The sequence below is a fragment of the Panthera uncia genome, chromosome E3 (assembly GCF_023721935.1).
Source record: "Panthera uncia isolate 11264 chromosome E3, Puncia_PCG_1.0, whole genome shotgun sequence".
NCBI classification, from domain to species: domain Eukaryota; kingdom Metazoa; phylum Chordata; class Mammalia; order Carnivora; family Felidae; genus Panthera; species Panthera uncia.
Window position 1 is genome coordinate 13,252,339 of NC_064815.1, and position 13,667 is coordinate 13,266,005.

At 48.8% G+C, this 13,667-nt stretch overlaps 1 protein-coding gene across 3 annotated transcripts in view; it reads left to right on the forward strand.

Moving 5' to 3' along the window:
• The window catches only part of PRKCB (protein kinase C beta), a 331,104-nt gene that overhangs the window by 153,490 nt on the left and 163,947 nt on the right, over positions 1–13,667 (forward strand). Inside the window, exon 1 of one of the 3 annotated variants that reach the window (XM_049638441.1) lies at positions 10,631–13,572. The exons of the other annotated variants lie outside the window; for them this stretch is intronic. The gene's annotated coding sequence lies outside the window, so the exon portion shown is untranslated. Of the gene's footprint in view, positions 1–10,630; positions 13,573–13,667 lie in introns of those variants that run through there. 3 annotated transcript variants of the gene reach the window in all.

A 13,667-nucleotide genomic window follows, 5' to 3' on the forward strand; every position in this document is an offset into this window, starting at 1 on the left:
CTTCCTCCTTGCAGCCTCCGGTCCTCCCTGCTCTCCCACACCAGGTGGTTGCACTTGGGGCTCCCTCTGCTGAGCTCCTCTCTCTCTTCTGCCCCGGAGTTCAGGGAGGCCCCATCCTGGTTGCACATCTGAATCCTCTGCGAAGCTGTATAACCCAATACCAGTGCCTGGGCCCATCCCAGACAAGTCAGTCAGAATCCCTGCTTGATTCAAAGCCTCCTGATTGACTTGAATGTGCGTCCAGGGTTAAGAACCCCGGTTGACTCAAAACTCACCCTCCAGACCATGGCTCAAGCATCACTTCCTCAGGGAAGCCCTCCCTGACCTCCCTGACCTGGTCTGTTCTTCCTGTTTTTCAGTCTGTGAGTACCACTGTCACACATCACAGGGCCACTTTCCATTGACTTACATGGTGACAAAAAGCCCAGATCCTGCATCCAAATCACTAGCCATGTGACCTTGGGCCAGTGACTTAACTTCTCTGTGCCTCACTTTTCTCCCCAGTGAAATGGGGAGAAAAATAAACTTACTTCACATGATCAGTGAGGGTCAGGTGCATGAATTATATGCAAAGTTCTTGGCATAGTGCCTGGCGTATGTTAGCTGTTACTCGCATACTGCTGAGCCTTGAGCAACGTGAGTTTGAACTGCATGATTTTTTGCGATTCGGTGGTGTAGATATTTTCTCTTCCTTATGACTTTCTTAATAACATTCTCTTTTCTCTAGCTTACTTGATTATAATATGGTATATAATACACATAACATACACACTGCGTGTTAATCAACTATGTTATCAGTAAGGCTTTTGGTCAGAGGCTATTCGTAGTTAAGTGTTTGGGGAGTCAGAAGTTACATGTGGATTTTCAACTGCGTGGGTGTGGTCAGCGCCCCTAACCACCCACATTGTTCAAGGGTCCACTGTAATTATAATCCCCCACTGGAATCTATGAATCCCTGGAGGTGAGGTCAGCACCTGCTGTTTGATCACTACACACGTAGTGCAGTGTCAGGCACATGATAGCTTCCAGAACTTTCTGTGGAGCAGAGTGGTGTCTCAGGGACGTTCTTGGTCAAGGGTGAAGGGCCAGCGTGCACAGAACTCATCTTCCTCAGGCTTCTTGTCTCTGTGGACCTAATGGCTTAGGATCCTCATTGCTAGTGATTAGGATCATTATAATGAGACCCTCCATGGTCTTGTGGTGTCCAGAGTCCCAGGTGCTGATGGTGGCCCGCCAGGCACTGGCTTTAGCAGCGTCCCTCATGTCCTTCTGCATGAAGGTTCTTTCTGCCCCTCTGAAATGCAGGCGTGGGTACGCCGAGGGCCCCTGTGGCAGAGGGAGCTGTCAGAAAGTTGGCACCGTGCTCTACACCTAGAAATCGAACTGACAGCATCTTTGCAAGTTGAGTAAAACCCTGTGTTCCGGTCTTGCTTTGGGGCGACCCTCACTCAGCAGGGACAGAGGGGTGCTCCTGCCTTTGTGGGCTGATAGCACCATTGGGGGAGGGGGGGCGGTGAGGGGCGAGGATGTGTGTGCGTACCTTGTGGGTGTTGGAGGGTTTATATATAATGCTGGGGTGTGATTTGTGGCAGGGTGACTGGCCCCTGAAGACCTCTGTAGTCTGCTCTGAGCAGTGAATTCACATAACAACCTACAGGAAGAGGCGGGGCAGACTCTGTGAAGAGCCCGCATAGGTGGTTGTTAGAACTTGAAGGGCCCTGGGGAGTGCTCTGTTAACCCCATTGTTTTCTGAAGGGGGAACTGAGACCAGAGCATGGGGTGGCTTGCCCAAGGTCACAGATGTAGTTTTCTTTTTAAGTTAACATTTATGGGGTCCGGACTACCTGTTAGTCACTGGGCTAAAGCACGACCTATAATCATGGTTTCATGACTCCTGACAAACCTAGAAGGCGGGAACGTTTATTTACTGTATTCAACAGGCACTTACATAGTATTTACTGAGCACTCTTTTACAGATATTCGCTCATTAGCTTCTCATGAGCATGCAGAGCTACTATCATTATTTCCACATTAAAGAAGACACTGAAGCACAGAGAGGTTAGGTAACCTGCCTAAAGTCACACAGCTAGGAAGTCATTGAGTTGGGATTCAATCCTAGGCAGCCTGACCTTGTAGTGCGTGCTATTCTGCTGTAGTGTCTCTCCACATGACAGCTTTGGGCTCCATTTTGCAGGTGGGAAAATCAAGGCTCATATAACGTAAGTAACTTGCTTGAGGCCGCATGGCTGTGAAGTAACAAAGCTGGGACTGAGTTCAGACTCTCTGGCTTTAGACTCTGACTCATGAGCTCTCTACTAAATTCCCTCCCACGGGGGCTAGGATCTATGTCATAGCTGAGGGGTCCGAGCTGGGGACAGGGAATAGGGGCTGAGGCAGAGCTTGAAGCCAGGTTGGTGGCAATGGGGTGATGTCAGCCAAATCTACCTGGGTCTAGCCAGGACCCCGTGCAGTGAAGTAGCTCCCCCTGGGGTTGGGGCAGAGCCCCAGCCTGGTGCCTTCTGTCCAGATTTTGCCCCCCATCCTTCAGATCTTAGCTCACATGTCACTTGTCAGGGAAACCTCCCAGACCTGTCTGCCCAGCTGAAGCCCTCTGAAAACTAAGCACTCCAGGCTTCTCTGCAGCGGTCGGAAGCCTACCATTTGTTTGTGCTTCTTTCTTTATGGTCTCCTCCGAACTAGGCTGGGGCCCACGAGGGCAGACCCTGTGTCTGCTTCTGTTCATCCAGCACCTGATACACTCAACAGATATTGGGTGAATAAATGGATGAATGAATGAATAGCTCGTTGCTTTAGTGGAGGGAATTCGTGCAGGAAATCAAGACCGAAGTTCAAGAGGGGGGAATGCAAGTGGGGATTATTGGAAAAAGTTGTAACTCAGTAGACCTAGGGATGCCCTGGCCAGCAATCATTAATGATTAATAATAACAGCTGGTATTTATTGAGTGCCCTCTCTCTGTTGGGGAGCTGTTTTAAAGGTTTTCGGTAAAGCACACCCCATAACATTCCCAGGAAATAAATGCCGCTGTTATCACCAGTTAATATGAAGTATGGAGCTTTTAAGCAACGTGGCCAAGGGACATGGCCAGGAAGATGTGGAACTGGCTCTTCAGTCTAGGCAACCTTACCTGAAGCCTCATCTTTTAAATATCCTACAAAACCACCTGTTCCCGGTGAACTGAGTCCTTTTCCAGGCTGGGAGGCACCTCACAGGCTCTCGGCATCACCTTCTGGAAAGGATGGGGCTTCTCCTACTCTCTGCTGACTCAGGGACCAGATTGGAGCTGAATCTGCCGGTCCAGTGCTTGATGTCCTGAAGCCACTTAGAGTTGGAGCCGGCTTATAAGTGCACACAGCCTTCCAGAAGAAGGAAGGCAGCTCCCTGTTCGCTGTGAGATTGAGGACTCCCACTTGCACCCAAGGGCTGGTCGGGTCTATATTTCTCTCCAAGACTCAATGAATGGATGAGGCTGCTATTTCAAATGGACTTCCTCGGTTATCCTAGTTGGGGCCGGGATCCAGCAGGAGTTACTCAGATGCCAGCTGGGGCCAGCCAGCAGCGAGTGGAGACCGTGGGGACCAGCAGACTATATGCCCCACTTGGAGAGCATGGTCAGGGTGCGTGTCTAGTCCGTGGCTGCCATCAGCAGAGATGGGCCAGTGTCTCTAGTTCTGAGCTTCTGACCAGTGTTCTGTGTGACTCCAACCGATGCAACACCCCCAGAAAAACGTGGCTCCCCATTGCTGTGGGTCCCACCCAGAGGCCTGGAAATACATCCCTAAAAAAAAAAAATTGCATGCATGCCACAGTGGTTGGCGTAATCAGGTTGAAAACCACCGACTTAACTAATGCACTGAGATCATTTGTTGAGATAAAATGTAAACCCTGGAAAGGAAGACTAGCTTAACATTGGTGGCAACTAAGTAGAGTTTAAAAAAACAAGTTTTCTGGAAGGACATAAAAGACTCAAATTACATGTGAATTCATTCTCTCTGTCCGTCTCTCCCTCTCTCCTTGTCACCCTCCAGCCCTGACTCGACATCAGACACCCATGCATGCCCTTAGCTCTGCTCCAGCTCCCAAGACTGCACCGTTCCTTGTTGTAAATTCTGATCGGTCCAGTTCTGATCGGTCCAGTTCTTCCTTCGTAAACTGCACGCCACTGACCAGACCTTGGTCCACTCAGCACTGGCTGGAAGCCCAAGGTCAGATGTTCTACTCTCCACTGAGCTGGTGCTGGAGGTGGGGATTTTTCTAGAAGGACAATAAAATAGGTAGGGTTGGCAGAGATGGGCCTGTCCAATACAATCTGGAAAACTATGTGCGTGAGAATAACCATGAAGATTTTCAAAGTGGACAGTAATGTTGGGGTCGGGGTAGGTGGGTATAAAATGCATGCGTTTAGAGGCTCAGATATTGTAAACCTATGATATATTAAAGTAGTGTGGTACTGAGGCAGGACTAGAAGGAAATCAGTGGAACACAAGAGAAAATGTAGAAGTGAACAAAGGTTACACACGAGAAACGAGTGTGTGATAGAAGTCAGCAGGGAGAAGATACATCCCCATACAGTTGTTACAACTGGCTAAACATTCAGGGGGAGAAATGAAGGTCTTTTCCCTGAGCTCCTGCTAAGATGAATTCCAAGAGAAGTAAGGATTTCAGTGCAGAAAGTGAAACTGTAGGACATTGAAGAAAATATCGTACTGGGAAGGACTTTCTAAATATAACAGCAGAGACACAGACTACAAAGAAAAGGGAAAAATTGGCACTTTATTTAAACACACACACACATACACGCCTTATTATATGTTGAAAAAGGGGAAACAAAATTAAAAGGCAAATGAAAAACTGCAAAAATATTTACTGCGTGTATTGTAGGTGAATGATTCATATCCCTAATAATTATATGGGAAATGTGTTACAAGTCATTTAGAAAGAAACAAATTTGAATTTAAATACAGACAAAGGGTATGGACAGAAAATTCATGGTAACAGTGAACACGGATTAAATGTTTATTTCCACACGAGACTACTAGGCAGTTTCCATGCATTCATTCACTGAACTCTCATTAACTTGGGAATTAGATATAATTGTTACCCCATTTTCAAATGGAGGAGTGAACACTTAAAAGGGGTTAAAGAACTTGCCCCTGCATCAAAAAGCTCCTAGCTTCCAGAGCCCAGCGTTAGGTTTGAACGTGGCTGTTAATTAACCCCTGGTATTGACATTGACCCCAGTGCAGCTCTTAATGCAGGAAATCATATTTAAAATTCTACCCCAGTTTACACAACAGAAGCTTGGCCTTGCGATCGAACAATTACTTATTTGCAAAGGGGTGGTGGCTGGAAGAAGGCAGGGCTTATCAGACGCTTGAGCAAACCGAGTCACCGTCACCGGGGCAGGAACATTTACACAGCGTTATCGGCTCTGTTGACTTTCTTCCCAGGAACAAAATGAGAGATCTTCACCAAATTATAATCCCCCCGCCTTTGACCTCAGTGCGTGTGTGTCATTACAGGTTCTCACATGATCCACATTTGATGTTCCCAAAACCTCAGTCCACACAGTCCCCGTGAAGGTTTCCGCGCTTCTTGGTCTCTTAGGAAGCTTTGGTATTTTGTTTGCAATTTGGGGTACCTGCTGTGAGGTTTCTGTGGCCCTCAGATAAACACTTAAATACTCTTTTTTTCCCATATCTTTTTTGAAAGTTTATTTTGAGAGAGAACGAGCAGGGCAGGGGCAAAGAGAGAAGGGGCGGCAGAGGATTGGAATCAGGCTCCAATGCTGACAGCAAAGAGACTGATGCGGGGCTCAAGCTCACGAACCAGAGATTATGACTTGAGCCAAAGTCGGTTGGTTGCTTAACCTGCTGAGCCACCCAGGTGCCCAACACTTTGGAGAAGTCTTACTCTGTGTACATTTTGTTTTCTTCCTGCTTCTATAGACAAACACTTCCATTAGCTTCTGTTACAGTGTATTTTTATGTAGGCATGAGTAACTTGGAATATAGTTACTCTTCTTCATGGTAGCATGCAGCCTACGCTCCTCTGCATCTTGGTTTTTTTGTTTTTTGCTTTTTTTTTTTTTTTTTTGAGTTTCACTTTAAAATATATCCTTAAGGGGCACCTGGGTGGCTCAGTTGGTTAAGCATCTGACTTTGGTTCAGGTCAAGATCTCACAGCCCTTGAGTTCGGGCCCCGCGTTGGGCTCTTCACTGACCGTGCGGAGCCTGGAACCTGCTTCAGATTCTGTGCCTCCCTCTCTCTGTGTGCCCCTCCCCGACTTGTCTCTCTCTCTCTCTCTCTCTCTCTCTCTCTCTCTCTCAAAAATAAATAAATAAATGAATAAATAAATAAATAAATAAACAATAGTAATAAATAAAATATAAAATAAAAAATAAAAATAATAAATAAACATATATGCCCTTAAGGTTTTTCCCTCTTAGTGCAGAAAACTCATTCTTCTGACACCTGAGCAGCATATCACCGTGTAGCTACGCTATGATTTATTTAAGCCGCTCCCTACCTGTAACACTTGGCTTATATACAGTATTTTGCTGTTATAAATAACGCTGCAGGGAACAGCCACATATACATATTATTTCCTATGTATTTGGGTTTAGCTCCAGGATAAATTCCCAGAGTAGGGCAGTTGGGTCACCGGGGAAGAAACATTTGTACTTTTTTTTTTTTTAAATATGAAATTTATTGTCAAATTGGTTTCCATACAACACCCAGTGCTCCTCCCAAAAGGTGCCCTCCTCAAGGAAGGCATCACCCACCCTCCCCTCCCTCCCACCCCCCATCTACCCTCAGTTTGAAACATTTGTACTTTTGATAGATAATGCCGAATGGCAGTGGGCCTGCCCACTAAGAATATATGTATCTGTGTCTCTGCCGCCTCTCAATGGACGCTGTTGGGACGCACATGTTACAATTTTATTTTGGGAGTTGGTTCCTTCACTTTAAGGTGTATTAGAAAAAAACATAATTTGCACATCAATCCCACGCGTTCACACTCTGTAAACAGTTTTATTTTAAAATAGGTTTATTTAAGTGAAAGGCCTGCTGAGTTCAAGAAAAATGCCAAGTACATATTATACGTAGCATGTGGATGTGCAGAGTTAGGATGGCTCAGGACTGAAGTCTGGGAAAGTGTCCCCGTGATGATTTCTTCTCTTTGGGACGATGGAAGCAAGAGCTTGCCCTTCCTGTGTGCAGGGCCCTGTGCTGGGGAGCCGATCCATGAAGCCAGTCCATGAAGTGGGTACTGTTTTTATATCTTCACTTTGTGCACAAGAACCAGAGACTCAGAGAGGCGAAGTCACTTGCCGGAGGTCACACAGTTAACCCCAGAGCCCCTGTTTGGAACCTTCCCTCTGTTCAGCTGGCATTTCCACACCATCTTCGATTTGACCTTGCCCGGCTGCCTCCTGGGAAATGTGCCCTCAGGGGCTTTTGTAGCCTGTACATGTCCAGGCTGCTTTTATTCCTCGTCTGACTGATGTTGGTGTGTGTTTTGTTGGCCTCTATGCTTCAATCCAGTCTCCTGATTCCTGCAGCTTTGCCCCAGCTCCGCCAAATTTCGGCCCACCTGCGAACAAAGCCACACAGCCCATTCAGACCGAGAAAGGCTATTTTGGGCTGTGACTTAGATGTTTAAACATTTTTTTTTTCCCTTTTGGTTTCTGATCTGTGCTTCCTTCCTCCTTAGCTGCTTGTGCCTGGAGTCAGGCGATGAACCAAAGATGCTGAGCTGAGATCTGCCTGTCCTCTGGTCCTGGGGATTGGGGGGTGGCGGTGAGGAACCGCAAGCGGCCTGTCACTGGCCAGTGCTGCGTTTGCGTGAGATGAAGGTTGCCGTCACCTGTAACCCCTGTCAGGTGGGAGACCCTCTGGGGACACCGAGGAGCAGGGAGGCAGACAGGTGATAGGCAGGTGTTCCCAACTCCACTGCCCGTAGCTCTGGAACCTGGCAAACTTGGATTCCAGTCGTGACTCTCCCACTCTCTTGCTTTGTGACCTTGAACAAGTTCCTTCCCTAAGCCTCAGTGGGCGCATCTGGAATACCAGGGTCATAACAGCTCTTCCCCCATTGGCCATTCTGAAGATTTGATGATGTGATACAGAACAGTTGGCACAGTGCTAGGCAGAGAGTCTGTGTTCGATTCGTGGGGGCAGCAAGAGTCACAGCAGCTCGTTGTCATTTTGTTCTTGGGATTGAGCAATCTCTGCGAGCAGGATCAGAAGTGGTAGGAAACTCAGAAATCCAAGCTCGCCTAGTAGGAAGCGTGAAGGAACCCCAACCACACGAACTAGCGTGGAGAGGAATCATACCAGGGTCTTTGTGGAGACGTGACTCCCAGGGTGGGAGAGATGACCGGGGACCCTGGAAATCAACGGCTGGTACTGGGATGGGGATACAGTAGTTTCAAACCTATTTCTGAAAGCATTTGGCACTGAGCCAAATGAACTCATTCAGGAGTTTAGGGGACGTGTTGACACGCGGTAGGTTCCCAGCCAGTGGACTGTAGGTAGAGAGGGTGGGGGGCTCTGAGAGAGGTCAGAAACCGAAATTCCTACAGGGACCAGGCAGGGAGGGGAAATGAGTGAAGCAGGCATGGTGTAAGACAATGGAGAATGGCAGGGACTGTGGAAAACTGGAAGGCTTATCCCTATGCGAGGGGGGCAACCCCTGCTCAGCCCCTGGGAATGTGTGTCCATTGTTGCTGTAAGTCGGGGTTTTTCAAAAAGGGCCAGAGGTTTACATTTTTATCTGACATTTCGTGATTTGTAAATGTAGTCAATTAACTTGAATTTTTAAGAAGCACCATATGAAGCAAATATAGCTTGTTTACAAAGTTGATAATGGCCCACGGGCTCCAGATTGTAACCTCTGAGCATCAAGGAGGACCGAGGCCAGGGATGGGAATGGGCTGTGCATGGACTGGAGGGGACCCAGTCTGTGGGGCCTGGGATGAGGGGATCCGACTAGAAAGATGGGGGAGGGCTCTTTGGATGGGATCTAAACAAGACCATAGGGGAAGTTCTGACTTTGAGGCTACGTGGATCCCCGGGCTCATCCCAGAGCTGGTCAATGGCCACAGCCTCCGAGGCTAGGAAGGGAATGCATTTTGTTCAAAGGCGAGGCTGATGTTTAACCTGTTGCACTGACATTACTGTACCAGTTTTGATAATCGTGAAATACTTTAAAACTGATTGGGAAATAACTGCCAGGCCCTCTGATCCTTCTCCTTCTACCTCTCCCCCATTTCTTCCCCTGCCAGCTCCTCACCACCCCTCTATGATCCAGCAACCAAAGAGTTAACTCCCAGCACTGCTGAACCTGCTCTTCCTTCTGATTGGCCAGTGGGCAGTACCTGAGCCGAAGTGATTAGAAATATCTCATCACTCATCACTGCTCATCACTGGCTGCAGGTTACAGATGCCTACTTGGATTGGCGTAAGCACAGAGGACCCAGGAGAGTCAGATGGAATTGGAGGACAGGATGCCAGGCCCCTGAGGGACGGGAACCAGGAGCGCCTTCCCTTGGGTCATGTGGCCTTTTGTCTTTGTTCCTCTCTGTTCCTTGGAGCCCACTGTAAAAAAAAATGGCCCCCTCAGCCCCCAAGCTGCATGACCCCTGGCCTGCCTGTGTTCCACTCACTAAACGTGTGAGTCATTTGAGCCAAGCGCCTACCTCTGCGCCAGTCACCTGTGTCTGGGGGAGTAGGATGTCTCAAAGTGCAAACCCACCCATCTCAGAGATGGTGCTGGACATGAGCAGGCATGGACGGGCACCCTGAGAGATTTTCCTTGTGGGTCGTGGAGTCCCACAGGTGTGGGACTGTGGCTTTATCCCAAGCTCTCCCAGGTGGCAGAAGGGTGGAGGACAGCAGCGGTCAGGGGATGACCTGATTGGTCTGGGTGGTCTGAGGGATGGGGCGGTGGGTGGGTGGAGCTGGTACTTATAACCGTGAGCCCTCCTGAAAGCCCAGGAGCCGGGAGCAAGGTTGGAGGAGCCTCTACAGCCTCTAAATACACAAACTTGTCCCTGCAGCTTGTCTAGTTGGCCTTCCTTTCTCCTGTCTGGCTCTAATCGGTCTTGCACGGTACTCCCCAAGCCATTTTCTGAAACAGCACGGGCATTGCTCAGGGGCTGTCAGTGGTTAGCAGGGGTGAATGGAGCCCCGCAGCTGCCACCACAGCTCACGAACCTCTTACTAGGTGCCACCCACTGTGCAAAGTGCTGTGCTGCCAAGGCCGGGGGGCCCTGGGCAAGTCACTGCACCCCTCGGCCCTCATCTGTGAAATGGGTGAAGTACCTACTTCACAGGGATGCTATGTGAAGTACATGAGTTAATGCCTGGTCAATCCCTGGAAAACAGTTCCTGGCATGCGTAAATGCTCAGTAAATGCTAACTCTCACTCATTATTAGTGAGCACCTTCTGTATGCCAAGTACAATATATGCCCCGGAGCAAAATTCCCTTGTGTTGCTTGCAGGTAAGCATTGGAGACATGGGATTAAACATGCAGTTACAACACAGTGGTTAAATGCTCTGATGGGGAAGATCTGGGAGGGCAGGGTGTGGGGTTTTTGTTTTGTCTCGTTTTGTTTTTGGTTTCTTTCTGCCATTAGAGTGTGAATTCAGCGAGAGCAGGCATTCTGTCTCCTTGCTCACAGTTGTATCCCGATGCTTGGGACCACCCTGGCTCTCAGGAGTCACTAGCTGGGGGAATGAGTGAAGGAAGGAGGTGCCATTGTAGCTGGACCGGAACAGTGGGGCATTAGTGAAGTTGGGGAGCAGGGAGAGAAGCTTAGTGCATCCCGGCTTCAGAGCCAGGCAGACCCTGGTGTGAATCCCCACGCTGCGGTGGGCCAGCTGAGTGACCTTGGGGAAAATCTCACTCTCTAGTCTGGGCCCATTTCACTGGCGCTAAGATGGAAACGAATCGCACCCTCCAAATGGAATAGCTTGAAGGCTGGAGAAAGTGCGCGTGAGACATCCAGCATCCGCTTGGCACAGGGGCAGCTCTCGGTAAATGTTTCATTTCCCTTCCCATTCTTTGTGCCACTTGGCATCTCTTATTGTTGGAGAGACATGAAGGGACGGAGAAGGTTCTTGGTGATACCTAGTCAGAAATGCTCAAAGCCTTCTCCCCGCCCCAAGATACTCTAAGGAGATGTATACATGGAGGAAAGTGAAACCCAGCAAGGAGGCCATTTTTTACTATTTGGGATTTTGTCCCAAATCTCAAGGTCGACCTCTTGAGGCCCTCGGAGACCCCTTTTTTCTATACTAGGGAGGCCTCGGGAAATCGAAACCGTAATCAAAAGGAATTCTTGGCTTCTATAAGGTCAACATATCAGGGAATCCGAAGAGAGCACAAGAGCCAAGAAGAGAGAGAGAACTTGCCCCAGGCCACTCACTCCCAACCCTCTCAGGGCTGGACCACGGGATCTGAACCCACCCGTCTCCTGGGAGCTGAGAGAGCTAGGAGACAGAAAGAGAAAGATGACAGGTGCACCTTTCCACACGTGTGCAAGCTCCACCCACTGAGGCCGGGCCAATCAGTGCCTTGGAATCTGACCAACCAGATCTGTTCTGCTTCGAGGCGAGCGGGGTGTGAGGGAAAGCCCTGAGCTCCCCCTACAGGCAGACCCTGGTTATGAACAGGTGTTTCCCTGGAGCGTTTGAGGCAAGCATTTCTCAGCTCTAAGGTGAATGCCCCCAAAGCCTTCAGTGACTGAAGATGTTTTTAGTCAGCCTTATGAAGGTATTGTTTTCATGCAGGAAAAATTCACCTTTTTTACATACGCTAGAATTCAGTACAGTTTATCTAAAGAATCTTTCAGGAAAAACACTCATCACTTGAATAGCACATAAAATAACATCTACTCATTGTGTCTGTTTATTTTCTGTCTGTCGCAAGAATATCAGTTTTTAAAAATTTTTAATGTTTATTTGTTTTTGAGAGCGAGAGAGAGGGTGAGTGGGCAAGGGGCAGAGAGAGAGGGAGGCAGAATCCGAAGCAGGGTCCAGGCTCCTAGTTGTCAGCACAGGGCCTGACCTGGAGCTCGAACCCACGAACCATGAGATCATGACCTAAGCCGAAGTTGGACGCTTAACCGACTGAGCCACCCAGGCGCCCCGCAAGAATATCAGTTTTAAGAAGGCACCTGCACCCGTAAACTCGTGGCGAGCAGAAGGAATGAGGGAAGAGATGGGTGCCATATACCAAAGGCTGCTGTGTCAGATGAGCCCTGGGTGGGAACCCAGGGTCCGCGTTCTCAGCTTCTGCGGTACACTGTTTCACGGGGAAAGCAGCTTTCCCGCTGGCTTTGGGGGAAGAGAAGAAGGAGCTTTGTAGCGAGCGCAGTGATGGAAGAGCCACTCTCGAGGGAGACAGACACCGTGCGAGCCAGAGGGACGTGAACGAGTCCTGTGTAACCGAGAGCAGAGTGTGTATTTGGGGACACAGGTGGGATCATAAGGGAGATGTAGGGGTAATAACACAAGAGCGTGTACTGCTTACAGCGTGCCAGCTGGTTCGTAGATCTGTACACAGATGAATGCCTTTATTCTTCCCAGTGGTCTAACAAGCTTAGAGCATTATCGTTACCTCCACTTTACAGACAAGGAAACGGAAACACAAAGAGGTTAAGTCACTTGCCCAAAGTCATACTGCTGAGAAGAACCCAGCTAGTTTATGCTCCAAAATCTGTACCTTTAACCACCGTACCACACTGCCAGGTTGTGAAGGGCATGCTTGATAGGGAACCGAATAAGCTGCTGTAACAAATATCCCCCAAATACAGTGACTTAAACAAGACAGAAGGTAGGTTTTCTCTGAGGTGTCTGCCCAATGGGATGAAGTCCAAGGCCAGTAGTGTAGCTTTATTCTTTCAACACATGGCTCCAGGTTCGGGTCTGAGGTATTTGGTTCCAGTTCCTCCCTCAGAGGAAAGGAGGAAAGGGGCCAGAGAGGCGTGTACACATTCTTTTAAAGGCACACCTATCCCGCTGGCCAGAACTTCATCACACAGCCATACCAAAGCTTCCAGGGAGGCTGGGAAATGTGGTCTCTAATTGGGTGGCCACACTCTCTGCTCAAACTCAAGGGTTCTGTTATTAAAGAATGGCTATTGTTGGAAAAACTAGCAGTCTCTGCCACAACCTGCAGACTCTTCATTGGACGTTGAACTCTGTTCTGTAGGTGATGACGTATTAACAAATGGCCTTTAAGCAGGGGGTTTTATGCTCAGACTTGGGTTTTAGATCACTCTAAAAGTTCCCAAAGCTTGCGCAGAGGATAAAGGGGGAAGAAACAGAATCAAGGGGACCCAGTTAACTGTTAACTGTCTGCTGTCCCTGCAGGCCTCGCTTCAGGCAGGAGTCAGTGGGTGAGGCTCTCGATTGGAGGACTTGAAGCCCAGCAAATGTACTGGGGCTGCTGTGGGACCACCTGCTGTTCTAGTCGTCCATTCATTCAACAGCTCTTAATAAATGCACGTCTGAGCAGAACTCTGGTGATGGTCCTAACAGGTGTGAGGAACGCTGGGGGCCAGGTGCAGTTCTCGGCGAGTTCTCCTCTGATGCTCGATGCCGTGTGAGTCCTTGACATGCCACGCTGACACTGG